A 14,837-nucleotide genomic window follows, 5' to 3' on the forward strand; every position below is an offset into this window, starting at 1 on the left:
AACATGCTATGTTGTGTGTTTGGATTCTTGTGTGTGTTTCCTTGTTCAGTGGGAGAAAATGGGTGCAGGCATTCCTGACTGCCCGGAGGTAAATGTGGAGAGATGTCTCCATGGACGACCACTCACTTTGTGTTGTAAGGTTGTTTAGTTGCAAGCCCCATCCACCAGGGATGAATTGGTGGTAAGAAGTAACAACAGGGAACTTTGTGAAAAGGGGAGCCCTTTGCAAACATCTCCTGGGTTTTTCCACCAGTCCAGGGAGTTCTTGATCTTGGTGGGCAGTGACAGAGGTTTGTCTAGTCTGTAGACCAAGCCTAACCACATCTGGAGACACTGCATATGAAGCTTGGCATGAGGTATCACTGCTGTGCTGGCTGCCATAGGCCATAAGAGTTGGAGGTAGTCTGGCTGATATTTGGGGGATTTTTTGTTCTGTCTCTATGAGCATGACCAAGGACAGGAACCTGTGTTGAGGTAGAAATGTTTTGGCCTGTAACAAGTCGATGTGGGCCCCTATGAGTTCCAGGAGCTGTACCGGGGTGAGGGTTGATTTCTGGGCGTTGATCTGTAGGCACAGTTCTGTGAACAAGTTTATTGCGGTTTTGGTAACTGGCAAGCCTCACTGAAGAAGTGGGCTCTGAAGAGGCAGTTGACCAGGTAAGGGTAGAGAATGATCCCCTAGGAACAAAGATGAGCATCCACTAGTGAAAGAACCTTGGAAAATATCCTCGGAGCTGATGAGAGTCTGAAGGGGAGTACTCTGTACTAGTAGTGGTCTTGTCCTAGAGTAAATCTGAGGAACCATCTGTGGGGGGTAGGACTGAGATATGGAAATAGGCATCCTGAATTTTGAGGGCTGAAAACCCAATCATTGCAAGATAGATCATCTTGAATTTTTGAGTTTTGACAAACTCGTTGAGTGCTCTGAAGTCTAATATGGATCTCCAATGACCCTTCCTCTTGGGTAGTAAGAAACAGCAAGAGTAAAAAGCTTTGCCTCGTAGATGTTGAGGTATGGTTCTATGGCTCCTGACTGGAGGAGGCAATCTATTTCTTTTCGTAGTAAACTCTTGTGAGAAGGGTCCCTGAAGAAAGACAGGGAAGAGTGTTATGAGGGGGGAGGGAGGTAAAGCGGATGGAATACCCTTGCGAATGATTTCCAAGCCCCATCAGTCCAACGTTATGCGTTCCCAGTGCTGTGGAACATGGCAAGATGGTAGCTAAATGGGTAGGATAGGTTGGTCAGCTGTAGTGGTTGAGAGCAGTGGTCTGTCAACACCTTAACAAACATGTCAAAATTGATGTTTGAAGGTTGAGGTTTGTGATGTGGGAGGCTGTGGACCTGATTGTTTGTGTCTGGAGAACCTAAATTTCTTTTGTTGAGGTTCATAAAAGTGATGAGTCGAGTACTGAGCAGTACATGATTCATTTTTGGGTGCCGACTATATTTTCTTTTTTGTCTAGGCGTATAGATCCCTAATGAGTACAGAGTAGCCCTGGAATCTTTATGGGTATGGAGGCACGCGTCTATCTTCTCCGCAAACAGCTTGGTGCCTTCAAAGGGAAGGTTCTCAACAGTCATCTGCACCTCTTTAGGGAAGCCCAAAAGGTGTAACGATAACACATGTCGCATAACCACCACTCTGGAGATAAACTGGGCCACTGTATCAGCTGCATCACCATGGGCTGGCTGGAACATTGTTCTGGCTATTAGATGCCTTTCCTGGATAATAGCTCGGAACTGGTCATGCTCTGACTCTGGGAGCTGATCACTAAATCTGTTGAGTTTTGAATAGTTAACATAGTCATACTTTGCTGTTAGGGCTTGATAATTTGCTATTTGAAATTGCAATGTGGCAGAGGAGTAGGCTTTCCTCCCGAAGAGGTCTAAGGGCTTCCAATCCCTATCATGGGCGTGGATCTCATTTGGTGCTGATGGCCCTGGGAGTTTACCATGTCCACAACAATGGAGTTACGGGGAGGGTTGGAGAAAAGAAATCCCATCTCCCTAGCTGAGACGTAATATTTTTTTATCAACCCATTTACAAGTAGCCATTTCCGATGCTGAGGTTTGTCGCATAGTTTTTGCGGAGTCCAGGAGAGCCTCATTGATGGGGATGGCTATTCTGGAGAATGAGAAAGAGTGTAAGATGTTAAGGAATTTGTGGTGAGTGTCCTTGATTTCCTCCAAGTGTATCTGCAGTGTGTCTGCACCCCTTTTTTCCAAGTCCTAGAAGAGCCGGAAATCACTGACTAAGGATGGGGGGGGGGGAAATGACTGCCTCATTTGGAGAGGAGGAAGTTATGTTGGTCCTTGGAGTAACCTCATACTCAAGTCCACCCTCCTGTTCCTCCAAGATCTACTCTGGAGGTTTCAAGGTTCTGCATACTGTAGCCAAGAACATCTTGAGGGCTCACGGGCGAGGCTGGAAGCCTGAGAAGTGTGAGGGCAATATGCCACCCAGGGATCCCACTATATTCACTGGGGCAATGGAACAGAGCCCAGTGGTGGTGCTCATGGCTGGCCATACCATGGTGGTGGCACTACAGACTGAGGATATACCCGAGGAGCTTCTTGATGGCGAGCACAATAGGGAGCATGGGAGAATTGGTGGGAAACGACCTCCTCTGGTGCGCTGTCTGATTTGCCACTAGAAAGTGAAGATGCATGGCAGGGCACCAGAGAAGGCTCCCATACTTGGAGAAAATTCAGTACCGAAGTCCGAGTGCTGAGAAGAGGAGACGCTGGTATATCAGAGATACCCTGAGTTCTCCTGAGTGCCGGAATTCTGGCTGTCCGACCGACCTGGTGCCGTTGATGGTAATGAGGGAGTTGAGAATCTTGCCTGCACCGACTGCTCCAATGCTGGATGGGGCACTGATGACCATGCTAAAGGTACAGTGCATATCGGCAGCATCTTCTTACTGGAGTGCTGCTTGCTCCTATCTTTGTCCATCGGTACCATTGGCTCAGTACCTGTGCCCATCAGGTCCTTAGATGCATCACCGGTACCTGCCACTCCAGATCTTTGTGAGCCATGGGTAACAAGCTTGGATTGTTTTGGTGCTGATGAAACCGAGTGTGCTGACGATCTTTTCCACCTAGCTCGGGACTCACTCTGGGGACCCACCACTCTCTTTTTTGATGTCTTACAATAGGGGTCCATGGCTGATTTCTTCGACGCACAATTCTTGGATGTTGAGGGCTGTAAGGAAGACTTGCATCTTCTGGGTGACCCCTGGCACGGATCAGAGGAAGGCTGGAGAGCTGTCTCCATGAAGATGATCTTCTGTCTCAACTCCCTGTCCTTTGGAGATCTGAGTCTGAATTGTTGGCAGAGATGACACTTCTGTGGAATGTGACCTTCCCCAAGAAAGCGTATGCAGCAAAAGTGCTTGTCTGCCACAGGAGTGGCCTCTTTGCAGGAAAGGCACTTCTTGAAGCTTGGGCATAGCCCTCTTGGAGAAGGGGTCCCTGACAAAAAAAGCAGGGGAAATAAAGATTTTGTGGGGTTTTTTTGTTTATTTTGGAAGAGAAATAAAAAGATAAAACTACAACTAAGATTGAGGAGACTAACAAATAAAAATGCTAAAGAAGCTAACTTATCACAAATGGACGGCTAATGACTGTGTATCTAGTCAGGGGTAGTTGACAAGGAACTCCGGGGGTTAGCCCACACATGCTGGTTAGTCTCATGGAAGGGCACGAGGAGAAACAGCGCATATGCTGGCCTAACAGACACTGCTACCAAAGTTCTCCGATCAGCAGCGCAGAGATGCAAGCACACCTACAGTGGAGCACCCATAGGGAGAATACTCAAAGAAGAAACAGCTGTTGTGGCACTGGTGGGCAATGGAATTTTTATAGTATGGTGGGGGTTCAGAAATAAAAAGGTTGAGAATCCCTGTTGTAGAGGACTCGCAGGAGGAATAGGAGAGGGGGGAAGGCATAGTTGATCTGGTCTGACCAGAGGATGACGAGGACATCACCTTGAGAGTGGATAACAACACCCCCACGTGAGCAGGACGTGCTGCATTTGCTGTTGTCATGGGAGGCAAAAAGATCTCTGGTCGGAGTCCCCCAGAAATTGAAGATGTGGTTTATTACAGAGTCACGAAGCTCCCATTCCCGATCAGCGAAAAATATTCTATTGAGAAAGTTTGCAATCACTTTCTGAGTCCCTGGAAGTCAGGCTGCTGACAAAAGGATCTTGTAGGCAATGAACCAATCCCATAGATTGCCCGCCACCTCTTGCTCCTTTGTTTGTTAATGTAATAGATTGTGGAGATTATCTGACATGATAAGAACAAGATGGGAGCGAACGGAAGGTAGAAATGCTTGACAGGCACATCATACTGCTCGGAATTCCACAATGTTGATGTGCATGTTGGATTCCCAGGAGGTCCATGTTCCCTACACCATGTTGTCACCCATGTGTGCTCCCCATCCTGTGAGGGATGTGTCTGTGATAATCGTTCTGCCACAGTATGGAAGAAAGGTGATCCCTGTTCAGACCTGCTTCAGGTCCATCCACCAATGGAGGGAAAACAGCATCGTGGGAGGAACTGTCAGCAGAAGATCCAGGACACGTTGCATGGGTGAATACACTCCCCGGATCTGTAGATAGTGGAGATGGAGGTGAGTGAAAGCGGTGACGTATGTGCAGGTTGCCATATAGTCAAGGAGGGATAAGCAAGTCCTGACTGGAACAGATGGACTGTTAACTAAAGTTCCTGCAGAGTCCGGAACCTATTCTGACAAAGATCCTCCTCTGCCTTGGTGAGTCCTGAGGTTATTGGCAGATTTTCTCGCCTCAGAGGTTCATGGCAGCCCTCAGTTTGGCCACTTTTGTGACTCAAATCTGCCGCTCTCTCAGTTAGCCTCATCACTGGCCAGCATGGGGAAAAGAAAGAAGAACAATCCCCACAGTCTCTGATGATCCACCTAGTGGATCGGGGAACAGGCCAGAGACCTTCCCCTCTGGTGGAACCCACAGTCCAGTTCAACTCCTCTGGTATCAAGTAGGGAGTTGGAGGGATGGGGGGAAACCTGGGCCCTCCCTCTACTCTGGGTTCCAGCCCAGGGCCCTGTGGATTGCAGCTGTCTGCAGTGGCTCCTGTAGCGTGACAGCTACAACTCCCTGGGCTACTTCCTCATGGCCTCCTCCCAACACCTTCTTTATCCTCACTACAGGACCGTCCTCCTTATGTCTGATAATGCTTGTACTTCTCAGTCTTCCAGTAGTACGCCTTCTCACTCTCAGCTTCTTGCGCCTCTTGCTCCCAGCTCCTTGCACGCGCACCACAAACTGAAGTGAGCTCCTTTTTAAACCCAGGTGCCCTGATTAGCCTGCCTTAATTGTTTCCAGAAAGTTCCTGATTGTTCTGGAATCTTCCCTGTTACCTTTCCCAGGGAAAGGGGACTTACTTAACCTGGTGCTAATATATCTCCCTTCTATCACTCTCCTGTAGCCATCTGGCCCGACCCTGTCACACTATCCCTTAGTAGATAAGTGTGGGTTGGGATCGAGTTGATGGAAGCCCCTATGAATTCTAGGGACTGCGTGGAAATCAAAGGGGTTTTTGTTGTTGACACCACCCTAAGGGATGAAAGGAGTCAGAGCAACACGGAGGTCAAGAGATGAGCTTCTTCTCTGGATCGCACTGTGAGAAGCCAGTTGTCGAGATAGGGGAAAATAAGGACTCCAGAATGCATGAGGTGGGCAGCTACAACAAAGAAAACCTTGGTGAAGACCCAGGAAACAGCAATAAGACTCTGTATTAAAACTGTTGAGGGCCAATCGTGAACCTCAAATCTCCTGTGGGTTGGATGGATATCCATGTGAAAATAGGCATCCTGAATATTGAGAACCATAAACCAAGTCTTTTTCTAGTGACAGTATGATGGCTGCTAAGGTAACCATACGAAACTTGGATTGTGGATGAAGAGATTGAGGCAACGGAGGTCCAGAATTGATCTCTTTTTCAGTATCAGGAAGCAAGTCAAATACAACCCCATGCCCGATAGTTTGGAGGAACGTGCTCTATCACTCCTCTTTGCAGTAAACAGTATACTTCTAGGGCAAAGATGCTGTCATGAGAGTGGGTCCTGAAAAGGGAACAGGACAAGGGATGTGCATGACGTAGCATAGAATCATAGGATCGTGGAATATCAGGGTTGGAATGGACCTCAGGAGGTCATCTAGTCCAAACCCCTGCTCAAAGCAGGGCCAATCCCCAACTAAATCATCCCAGCCAGGGCTTTGTCAAGCCTGACCTTAAAAACCTCAAAGGAAGGAAATTCCACCACCTCCTTAGGTAACGCATTCCAGTGCTTCACCACCCTCCTAGTGAAAAATTTTTTCCTAATACCAACCTTAACCTCTCCCACTGCAACTTGAGACCATTACTCCTTATTCTGTTATCTGATACCACTGAGAACAGTCTAGATCCATCCTCTTTGGAATCCCCTTTCAGGTAGTTGAAAGCAGCTATCAAATCCCCCCCTCATTCTTCTCTTCCGCAGATTAAAGAATCCCAGTTCCATGAGCTTCTCAGCATGGTGAACTCGATAGTATAGCCATAGTGGATGACATCCAGGACCTGCTTGTCCATTGTTATTGCACTCCAAGCTGGTAAGAAGAGTGCTAGACAACCTGAAGGGGGTGTTTGGTTGCATGGCAGTGGACACAATAGTTGACAGCTCTCTAGTGGCACTCAGAAATATCGCCTCTGAGTGGACTGCATGTGAGATAATAAAGACTGTGAAAGCAGATCCAGAAAGTGGGATCACTGCAGATTCTGGTACTTACAGGAGGTTAGTATGGCCTCTAGTGGAAGTACTGGGGAGACCCGAAACACAGTGTAGGCGATGGTCAGTACAATTTTTGCTTGGATGCAGTTATATAGGTACCGAGCAATTGAAGGGCAGCTCTGGAATCCTTGAGGGAGTGGAGGGATTTGTTGGTTTTCTGATTAAACAGGTGTGACTCATTGAATGGAAGGTCCTCAATGGTATTCTTCACCTCTCTGGGAAAACTGGATGAGTGAAGCTATGATTCCCTTTTTATGACAGTGCCTGCGGCTACTGAGGGTGGCCCCATGAGGTACTTCTTGCAGCAGAGAGCCTGGCCTTCTCCTGTGCAGCTTGGGAAGGACTGGCAGATACTGCACCTTGATGAAATGTAGGCTTCTCCCAAGCAGTAGATGGAGCATTGATGCCCATTGCTGTTTGAGAACGAACATGGGCAGGATCTTGAATCCTGCCATCTTCAGCATAATCCAGTATCTGCATGTGGGTACAGTGGTGCAGGTGGGACTGGAAAAACAAACTCCCACAAAGTCCAAATCCTAGAAAATCTGCTACTAAAAACTAAACTACATAAGAAACAGGAGAATAAAAACAAACTGTAGACAATTTCTACAACTTCTTCTTTTAAAAGTGCATCAGAGCTGAGAGGATACAATTAGCTCCTACTTGGATCATGCAGCAGTAAGAAGGAACTAGATACAGTCGGTCTGCCCTGCCCTGTATCACCTTGGACTAAACCACGAGGCAAGGCAAGGGTGCACGAGCAGATCAATAGACATGACTACTTTCAAATTCTCTAGCTCCGGACACAGGGTGCGCATGCATAAACCCTTAGTGGAATACAATAGGGACCATCTCTCAAAGAAGAACTTTAAAATGCCGAACTAAATAAATCATAATGATCCACTGCTTTTCATACAAGTAAACCGATTTAAATGATTTTCGATTGAATGCATCCGATGAAGTGGGCTGTAGCTCACGAAAGCTCATGCTCAAATAAATTTGTTAGTCTCTAGGGTGCCACAAGTACCCCTTTTCTTTTTAAAATGGTTGTGTATTCAACCTTCAGAGGGTTCTTCTTCTGCACCAAGTGCATAAATAGATAGGCAAGGTAATTGTAATCCCCTTCAGTCACACTGGAATATAGGCAACTTTTGTGCACTGTGACTGAAACCTGGGAATGAGATGGACAAATAAAGAGACCAGCGAGGAAACCACTTCAAAAACCCTTTGGATACAATATTGTGGGGGAAGGAAAGGGTAAGCAAATGCTGCTGTGTATAAAGATTTTGGTTCACACACACCAAAATGATGGACTGGAAACCACTAAAGTTCAGCACCCATAGCTGCAGTAGGATGGATTGCTGCTGACACATTCCATTTTCTAATCAGAGTAATTTGTCTTCCTCAAAGCTTTCTTCTTTGTGATTTTACATTTGAAATTTGATTACCAGTGGAGTAAAGAAATAATATCTGAATGTTTATGTATTCAAAGTCACTTGCTAGGGAAAACCCCAAGTGACTATTTTCTGTGCAGATTTTCCACCCCATGCTGCTGACCTTAATAAGCAAACAACAACTAAAATAGAAGTTATTTTTAGATCAGTTACTGAGCTGGTTAATAAACACTATGCCTGCTGTATTATGTGACTGTCCCAGTACTGACTGAGCTGGGAATAAACAGGTAAAGTACATACTTGATCATGTCAGACAGGTTCAGAAAAAAGCTGAGTCTCCCCCAGATCTTTCACCACTTGCTCATGGCAGCCCAGTGGAAATTTCTGTCAGAGCACAGTCATTAAATAACCTGGCAGAAAGGTGCTGCTCTTTGAACACTTAGTTCAGGAGGAAGCCTTTATCACACTATTCCTTGATTCCTATCTTGACAAAGGGAAATAATATGTTTCTAAGATTCTATATTTACTAAAGTTACATACAGGGAGAAGAAATGGTCTTGTAGTTTAACCACATGACTATGAGTCGGGGACAGCTTCTATTCCCATCACCGCCATTAATTCACTGTGTGTTCATAAGTGAGTAAACTTTTGTGCCCTCATTTACCCACCATCTAGAGAAAGCAACTGAACTGGAGTGATGTGAGATTTTAACTAAATATTTGTAAAGTGCTTCAAAATCCTTGGATGGAACCTTCTTGAGCAGGACAGAAGGATATATAAATACTAAATACTCTAGAGCAAATTCAGCTCTCAGTTACACCTGAGCATATCTTATGACAGTTTGCTGCATGGGTAAAATTGAAGATAGAATTTGGTTTTTTAAATACTAAAACCGGTGACTTAACAAGTTGTATGATATACTATTTGAACATTGAAATAACCATGCTGATCGAAATACAGAGTATCTATCTAAAAGCCTACAAATTAAAAGGTACTAATATCTTACCTAACACTGTAAACAATTATTAAAAATGTTAAAGCAGAGACATAAAACTAAAAAAAAATTTTAAAGGGAAATTCTGAGTGAAGACTGTTACAAATTACACCCCTTCCCCCACAAAAAAACCTCCAAAATAAAACATGCATATGTACTGTGACGGGGCAAGGCCAGATGGCTATAGAAAAGTAGTGGGAGATAGATATATTAGCTAGGCTAAACAAATCCTTGGTACCAGGATAAGTGAAACGGCAACTGCTCCAGGTCAATTAAGACACCTGGGTCCAATTAAGAACTTTCCAGAAGGCAGAGAGAATGCTATGCTGATTGGAACACCTGAAGCCAATCAGGGGCTGGCTGAAACTAGTTAAAAGCCTCCCAGTTAGTCAGGTGGGTGTGCATGTCAGGAGCTGTGGGAGGAAGTTGCGCTGTTGGAGAGGCTAAGTAGTACACACCATATCAGACACAAGGAAGGAGGTCCTGAGGTAAGGGTGAGGTGCAGCTTGAGCAAGTGAGGGCTGCTGTGGGGGAAGTAGCCCAGGGAATTATACATGTTATGTTTCTAAAAGGTCAGCTACCAAAGCTGATACTATTAGGGTCCCTGGTCTGGAGCCCAAGTAGAGGGTGGGCCCGGGCTAACCCGCCCCGCCCACACACACACATCTTTGCCCCCTGATTAATCCCTGAGACTGGGAGACAACAGAGACTGTGCAAGGAAGGATAACTTCTCCTCACCTCCCTCGCTGGCTTATGATGAAAATGGCTCAGTAGACTGTGACCCTTGTCTCTAGAGAGAGAAGGGTTACATGCAGGGTCACAGTGTGCCTGAGGCTAGCGAAATCCGCCAGGAAACGCGGGACCCACGGAGGCAAGGACAAAGCTTTGTCACAGTACCTACACACACTTGTATCAGGACAGGTAGAGACACATATGGATGATGGTGGCTTTTTATCAGGGAGTCCCAGAATACTCACTGAGACCAAGCAGGGTACGAGATATTCACGGTGTCCTTTATATTGAAGAAACCGAAAAATAATTCACCAACGAATATGCAAATTCTACAGAGGGATCATTCTGTCTTCCATGGAAAGACAGACACCTCTGCAGTGTAAGTGCACAGCTGTAACAGAACATAACAATACTACACAACAATCTTGTTTGAGAAATCATTCCATTTTTTTCAAATGAATCTAAATAAAGACAACCATGTGAAACTGCAGGGGCCTCTGACATGTTAGAAAAACAAATAAGCAACTAAAAACTAGCAGCAAACCCTGCCAAACAGCCTCCATCTAATACCTACTACTGAGGGAGAAGGAGCTTTAAGGGGATTCTCATTTCCTCAAAGTCTGTCATGTCTGGAGATGGGTACACTGCATACATGCAACCAGGCCCCCAAACCCAGCCTCCCCTGCTATTACAATACTATTAGCAGAGGAATAGGGACCTTTATTTCCCACAATCAGTCTCAGAAGTGTGTGCGGGGGGGGAGGAACAATGTGTTGGTGCAGCAGCCTGATGCTCCCTCCAGTCTAGGCCAGGGGATCTCAAACTTCATTGCACTGCAACCCCCTTCTGACAACTGAGTTACTACATGACCCCGGGGGAGGGTGGAGCCAGAACCCCACCACCCTGGGTGCAGGGAGAGAGGGCTGCAGCCCTCGTCCCGCCACCTCAGGTGGGAGTGGAGCTCAGGCTTCAGCTTCAGTCCCAGGTACCAGCAAATCTAATGCTGGCCCTGGGGACCCCATTAAAATGGGGTCAAGACCCACTTTGGGGTCCCAACCCAGTATGAGAACCAGGCAGTCTGTAGCAAGGAGAACTCGCACAAAGCTGTCCCTTGGGCTGCTGTTCTGGTTTGGAAGGGTCTGGATAGGCTGCAAATGGAGAAACAGCTTCAGCTCCCAGCATTCCACTCATTTCACCACTTTTTATTTTTTAAAGTTAAAACTCCAATAACAACAAAGCTTTTCTATTCCAAAACTTCATTTATTGTATTCATTTCAACTTTCTGGCATCTTTCCAAGTTGTGAGCACTCAGCAATAATAAATAAGCATTTCATGCAAGAGTTAAGAGACCTGTATTTTGCTTAATAGAGAGTCTACAAAAACAGCAAGAAAGCCAGTCTGTTACAATAATAATTCATACAAGCACAACATAATTCAGTGATCAACCTGTCCCATCCTAAAATACTCAAGAAAAATACTGTGCTTTGCAGTATGCCTCAAACATGAACAAAACCAGACTAAGAGAGACTATGTAGGGGAGTGAACTCCAAAGTTGAGGAAGGCTTACAGACAATGTCCTGGTTCTGCCAGAAGCCCATGTCTTCTATACCAGAGGGTTTCCAACTTGAAGGTATCTGCTGACTGCAAGAGATCTTCAAGTGGCAGTGCCCATAGGGAGAGAGCCAATCTCTCAGGTAACCTGCTAACAAATTCTTAGGGATTTACAGTTTAAAACCAACACCTTCAATTCTACTGAGTAAACTAACTGACAGTCGGGGAGATACCAGAGCACTGAATGTAGTGTTCTCTCTCTGAGACCCCACCAGTAGTCAGCAGGCATCCACATTCTATACTATCTTCAGTTTCAGAATGGCCTCAACATGAAGCAAGCATTTCACTAACCTAATGTGAAGATGACAAAAAATTGAAAATTACAGAAAGGTACTCTTATTGCCAAGGAGAGATGGCCACCGCTAGTGCCCAAGACTCTAAGGTAGCATTTCTTACATATAGCCATTGTGGCCACAGGCAGACAGCAGCAGTTTTTCCTGTGACCACAACAGCCTTCTGGACAGAGATGGAGTATGTGGCAAAGCAGTGGCCCCTCCCTGGTATGGGACTCCAAGGGTGGGCTTCACCTTCCCCGCCCCCATCTTCAGCTGGAGGCTCCAGTGGTGGGCTTCAGCCAGAGGCTCTGGTGGTGGGTTTCATCCCTGCCCCTTCAGCCTTGGGGCTCTGGCAACGGGATCCCTATTTCATTTCCCTCCCACCCCGCAGCTGAAGCTGGGGGGCTTCAGGCTCTGGGCTTCAGTCCCCCAGGGAGGCGGGGCTCCACTTCTCATTCCTCCCTCCCCTCCTCTGTCTACAGCTGTGGGGCTTTGGCTCTGGGCTTCAGCCCAAGCCAACAGGTCTGCAGCAGGGCTGGCCTTATTGGGCACCGGGGTCAAGAAGCAAGGAGCGGGGTAAGCCTGGGGTGCGAGACCGTGGAAGGGAGCTTGCGGCAATGGGGGGGGGGACACAGTGGGGCCCAGGGGGAGGCAGCGGGAGCCAAGGGCACCAAAATACAATCCAATATTATTTTTATTATTCAGTCTGCAAAAAAAAAACCCTATAAACCCCTACATAAATAAATTACGATTCCGACATGTATATATGCATATTTATTTGTTATTCCTAAAATTAAGTATTTTAGGAAAACCTGTCAGAACAGCCACCAGCAAGAGTTGGTGGCTGCACTCTGAGGCCACGAAAAAATTTGTTGAGAGAACCCCTGGTCTAAGGGTATGTCTACACTGAAATAAAAAAATTGCAACACCAAGTCTCAGAGCCTGGTTCAGCTGACTTGGGCTCACGGGGCTTGCGCTACGGGGCTAAAAATAGGACTGAAGACGTCCAAATTCAGGCTGGAGCTGTGGCTCTGAGACCCACCTCCCACACATGGTCTCAGAGCCCAAGCTCCAGTCCGAGCCTGAACATCTGTACAGCAATTTTATAGCCCTGCAGCCTGAGCCCCACAAACCCAATCAGCTGATCTGGTCCAGCCGCAGGTCTTTTAGTGAAGTGTAGTCATTTACTCTAATAGCAACCCAGTATCTAATTTGCACGTACTTTCCAAACTACTTTGCACATGGCTCATACTCCCTCAACTGAGAAGACATACTTGCCAATTCTGCTCTTTGTCCTCCCTTCTCCACTCCTATCTACCAATATTGTCTCAGTCTTGTCCATGTTGACCCTCCTCCAACTGACCCACATGTTGCTCCCTATTTCATATAGTCCACTCCCCTGCACCACCCATAAGAACATAAGAATGGCCATACTGGGTCAGACCGAAGGTCCATCTAGCCCAGTAGCCTGTCTTCTGAGAGCGTCCAATGCCAGATGCTTCAGAGGGAATGAACAGAACAGGTAATCATCAAGTGATCCATCCTGTCATAGAATCATAAAATATCAGTGTTGGAAGGGACCTCAGGAGGTCATCTAGTCCAACCCCTTGCTCAAAGTAGGACCAATTCCCAACTAAATCATCCCTGCCAGATCTTTGTCAAACCTGACCTTAAAAACCTCTAAGAAAGGAAATTCCACCACCTCTCTAGGTAACGCCGAGTGAAAACATTTTTCCTAATATCCAACCTAAAGCTCCCGCACTGCAACTTGAGACCATTACTCCTTGTTCTGTCATCTGCTACCACTGAGAACAGTCTAGATCCATCCTCTTTGGAACCTCCTTTCAGGTAGTTGAAAGCAGCTATCAAATACCCCCTCATTCTTCTCTTCTGCAGACTAAATAATCCCAGTTCCCACAGCCTCTCCTTATAAGTCATGTGCTCCAGCCCCCTAATAATTTTTGTTGCCCTCTGCTGGATTCTTGCCTATTTTTCCACACCCTTCTTGTAGTGTGGGGCCCCAAACTGGATACAGTACTCCAGATGAGGCCTCACCAATGCCGAATAGAGGGGAATGATCACGACTCTCGATCTGCTGGCAATGCTCCTACTTCTACACCCCAAAATGCCGTTAGCCTTCTTGGCAACAAGGGTAAACTGTTGACTCAAATCCAGCTTCTCATCCACTGTAATCCCTAGGTCCTTTTCTGCAGAACTGCTACCTAGCCACTCGGTCCCTAGTCTGTAGCAGTACATGGGATTCTTCCGTCCTAATTGCAGGACTCTGCATTTCTCCTTGTTGAACCTCATCAGATTTCTTTTCACCCAATCCTTTAATTTGTCTAGGTCTCTCTGTATCTAGGTCCTTTTCTGCAGTTCTGGGGTTACATTGAAACTGGATATGAGTCAACAGTGTGCCCTTGTTGCAGTGGGAGAGGTTTAGGTTGGATATTAGGAAAAACTTTTTCACTAGGAGAGTAGTGAAGCACTGGAATGGGTTACCTAGGGAGGTGGTGGAATCTCTTTTCTTAGAGGTTTTTAAGGTCAAGCTTGACAAAGCCCTGGCTGGGATGATTTAGTTGGGGATTGGTCCTGCTTTGAGCAGGGGGTTGGACTAGATGACTTCCTGAGGTCCATTCCAATCCTGAGATTCTATGATTCTATCATATCCCTACCCTCCAGCTTATAAGTCAACACCTTGCTTCCCAATTGGTCCTGGCCCTGCATCTGCAGATGATTGGTCCATTCCCCTGGAAGCCACAACTGCCGGATTCCACCCACCCAGGTCTCAGCTCTCAGACCTGGGGAAAGGGTCCCAAAGGGAGGTGCTGACTGACAGCTGTCACTGCATCCTGGGCTCGAGGCCACCTGCCCTAACACCATGAAAGAGGAGAATCCATGTACCCACACTGAAGATAAAGGTAAGAAACTGTTTTCAGGTTCTCTACATAGTTACTACGATGAAGAATGGTTTGGAAGTCATCTGAGAGAAAGGATCAGGAGACCCAATTGGCATG

At 46.5% G+C, this 14,837-nt stretch overlaps 1 protein-coding gene across 40 annotated transcripts in view; it reads right to left on the bottom strand.

The window, feature by feature from the left end:
- EIF4G3 (eukaryotic translation initiation factor 4 gamma 3) overlaps window positions 1–14,837 on the bottom strand; it is a 455,276-nt gene that overhangs the window by 255,637 nt on the left and 184,802 nt on the right. The gene's annotated exons all lie outside the window — the stretch shown is intronic.

This window comes from Dermochelys coriacea, chromosome 18 (assembly GCF_009764565.3).
Source record: "Dermochelys coriacea isolate rDerCor1 chromosome 18, rDerCor1.pri.v4, whole genome shotgun sequence".
NCBI lineage: Eukaryota > Metazoa > Chordata > Testudines > Dermochelyidae > Dermochelys > Dermochelys coriacea.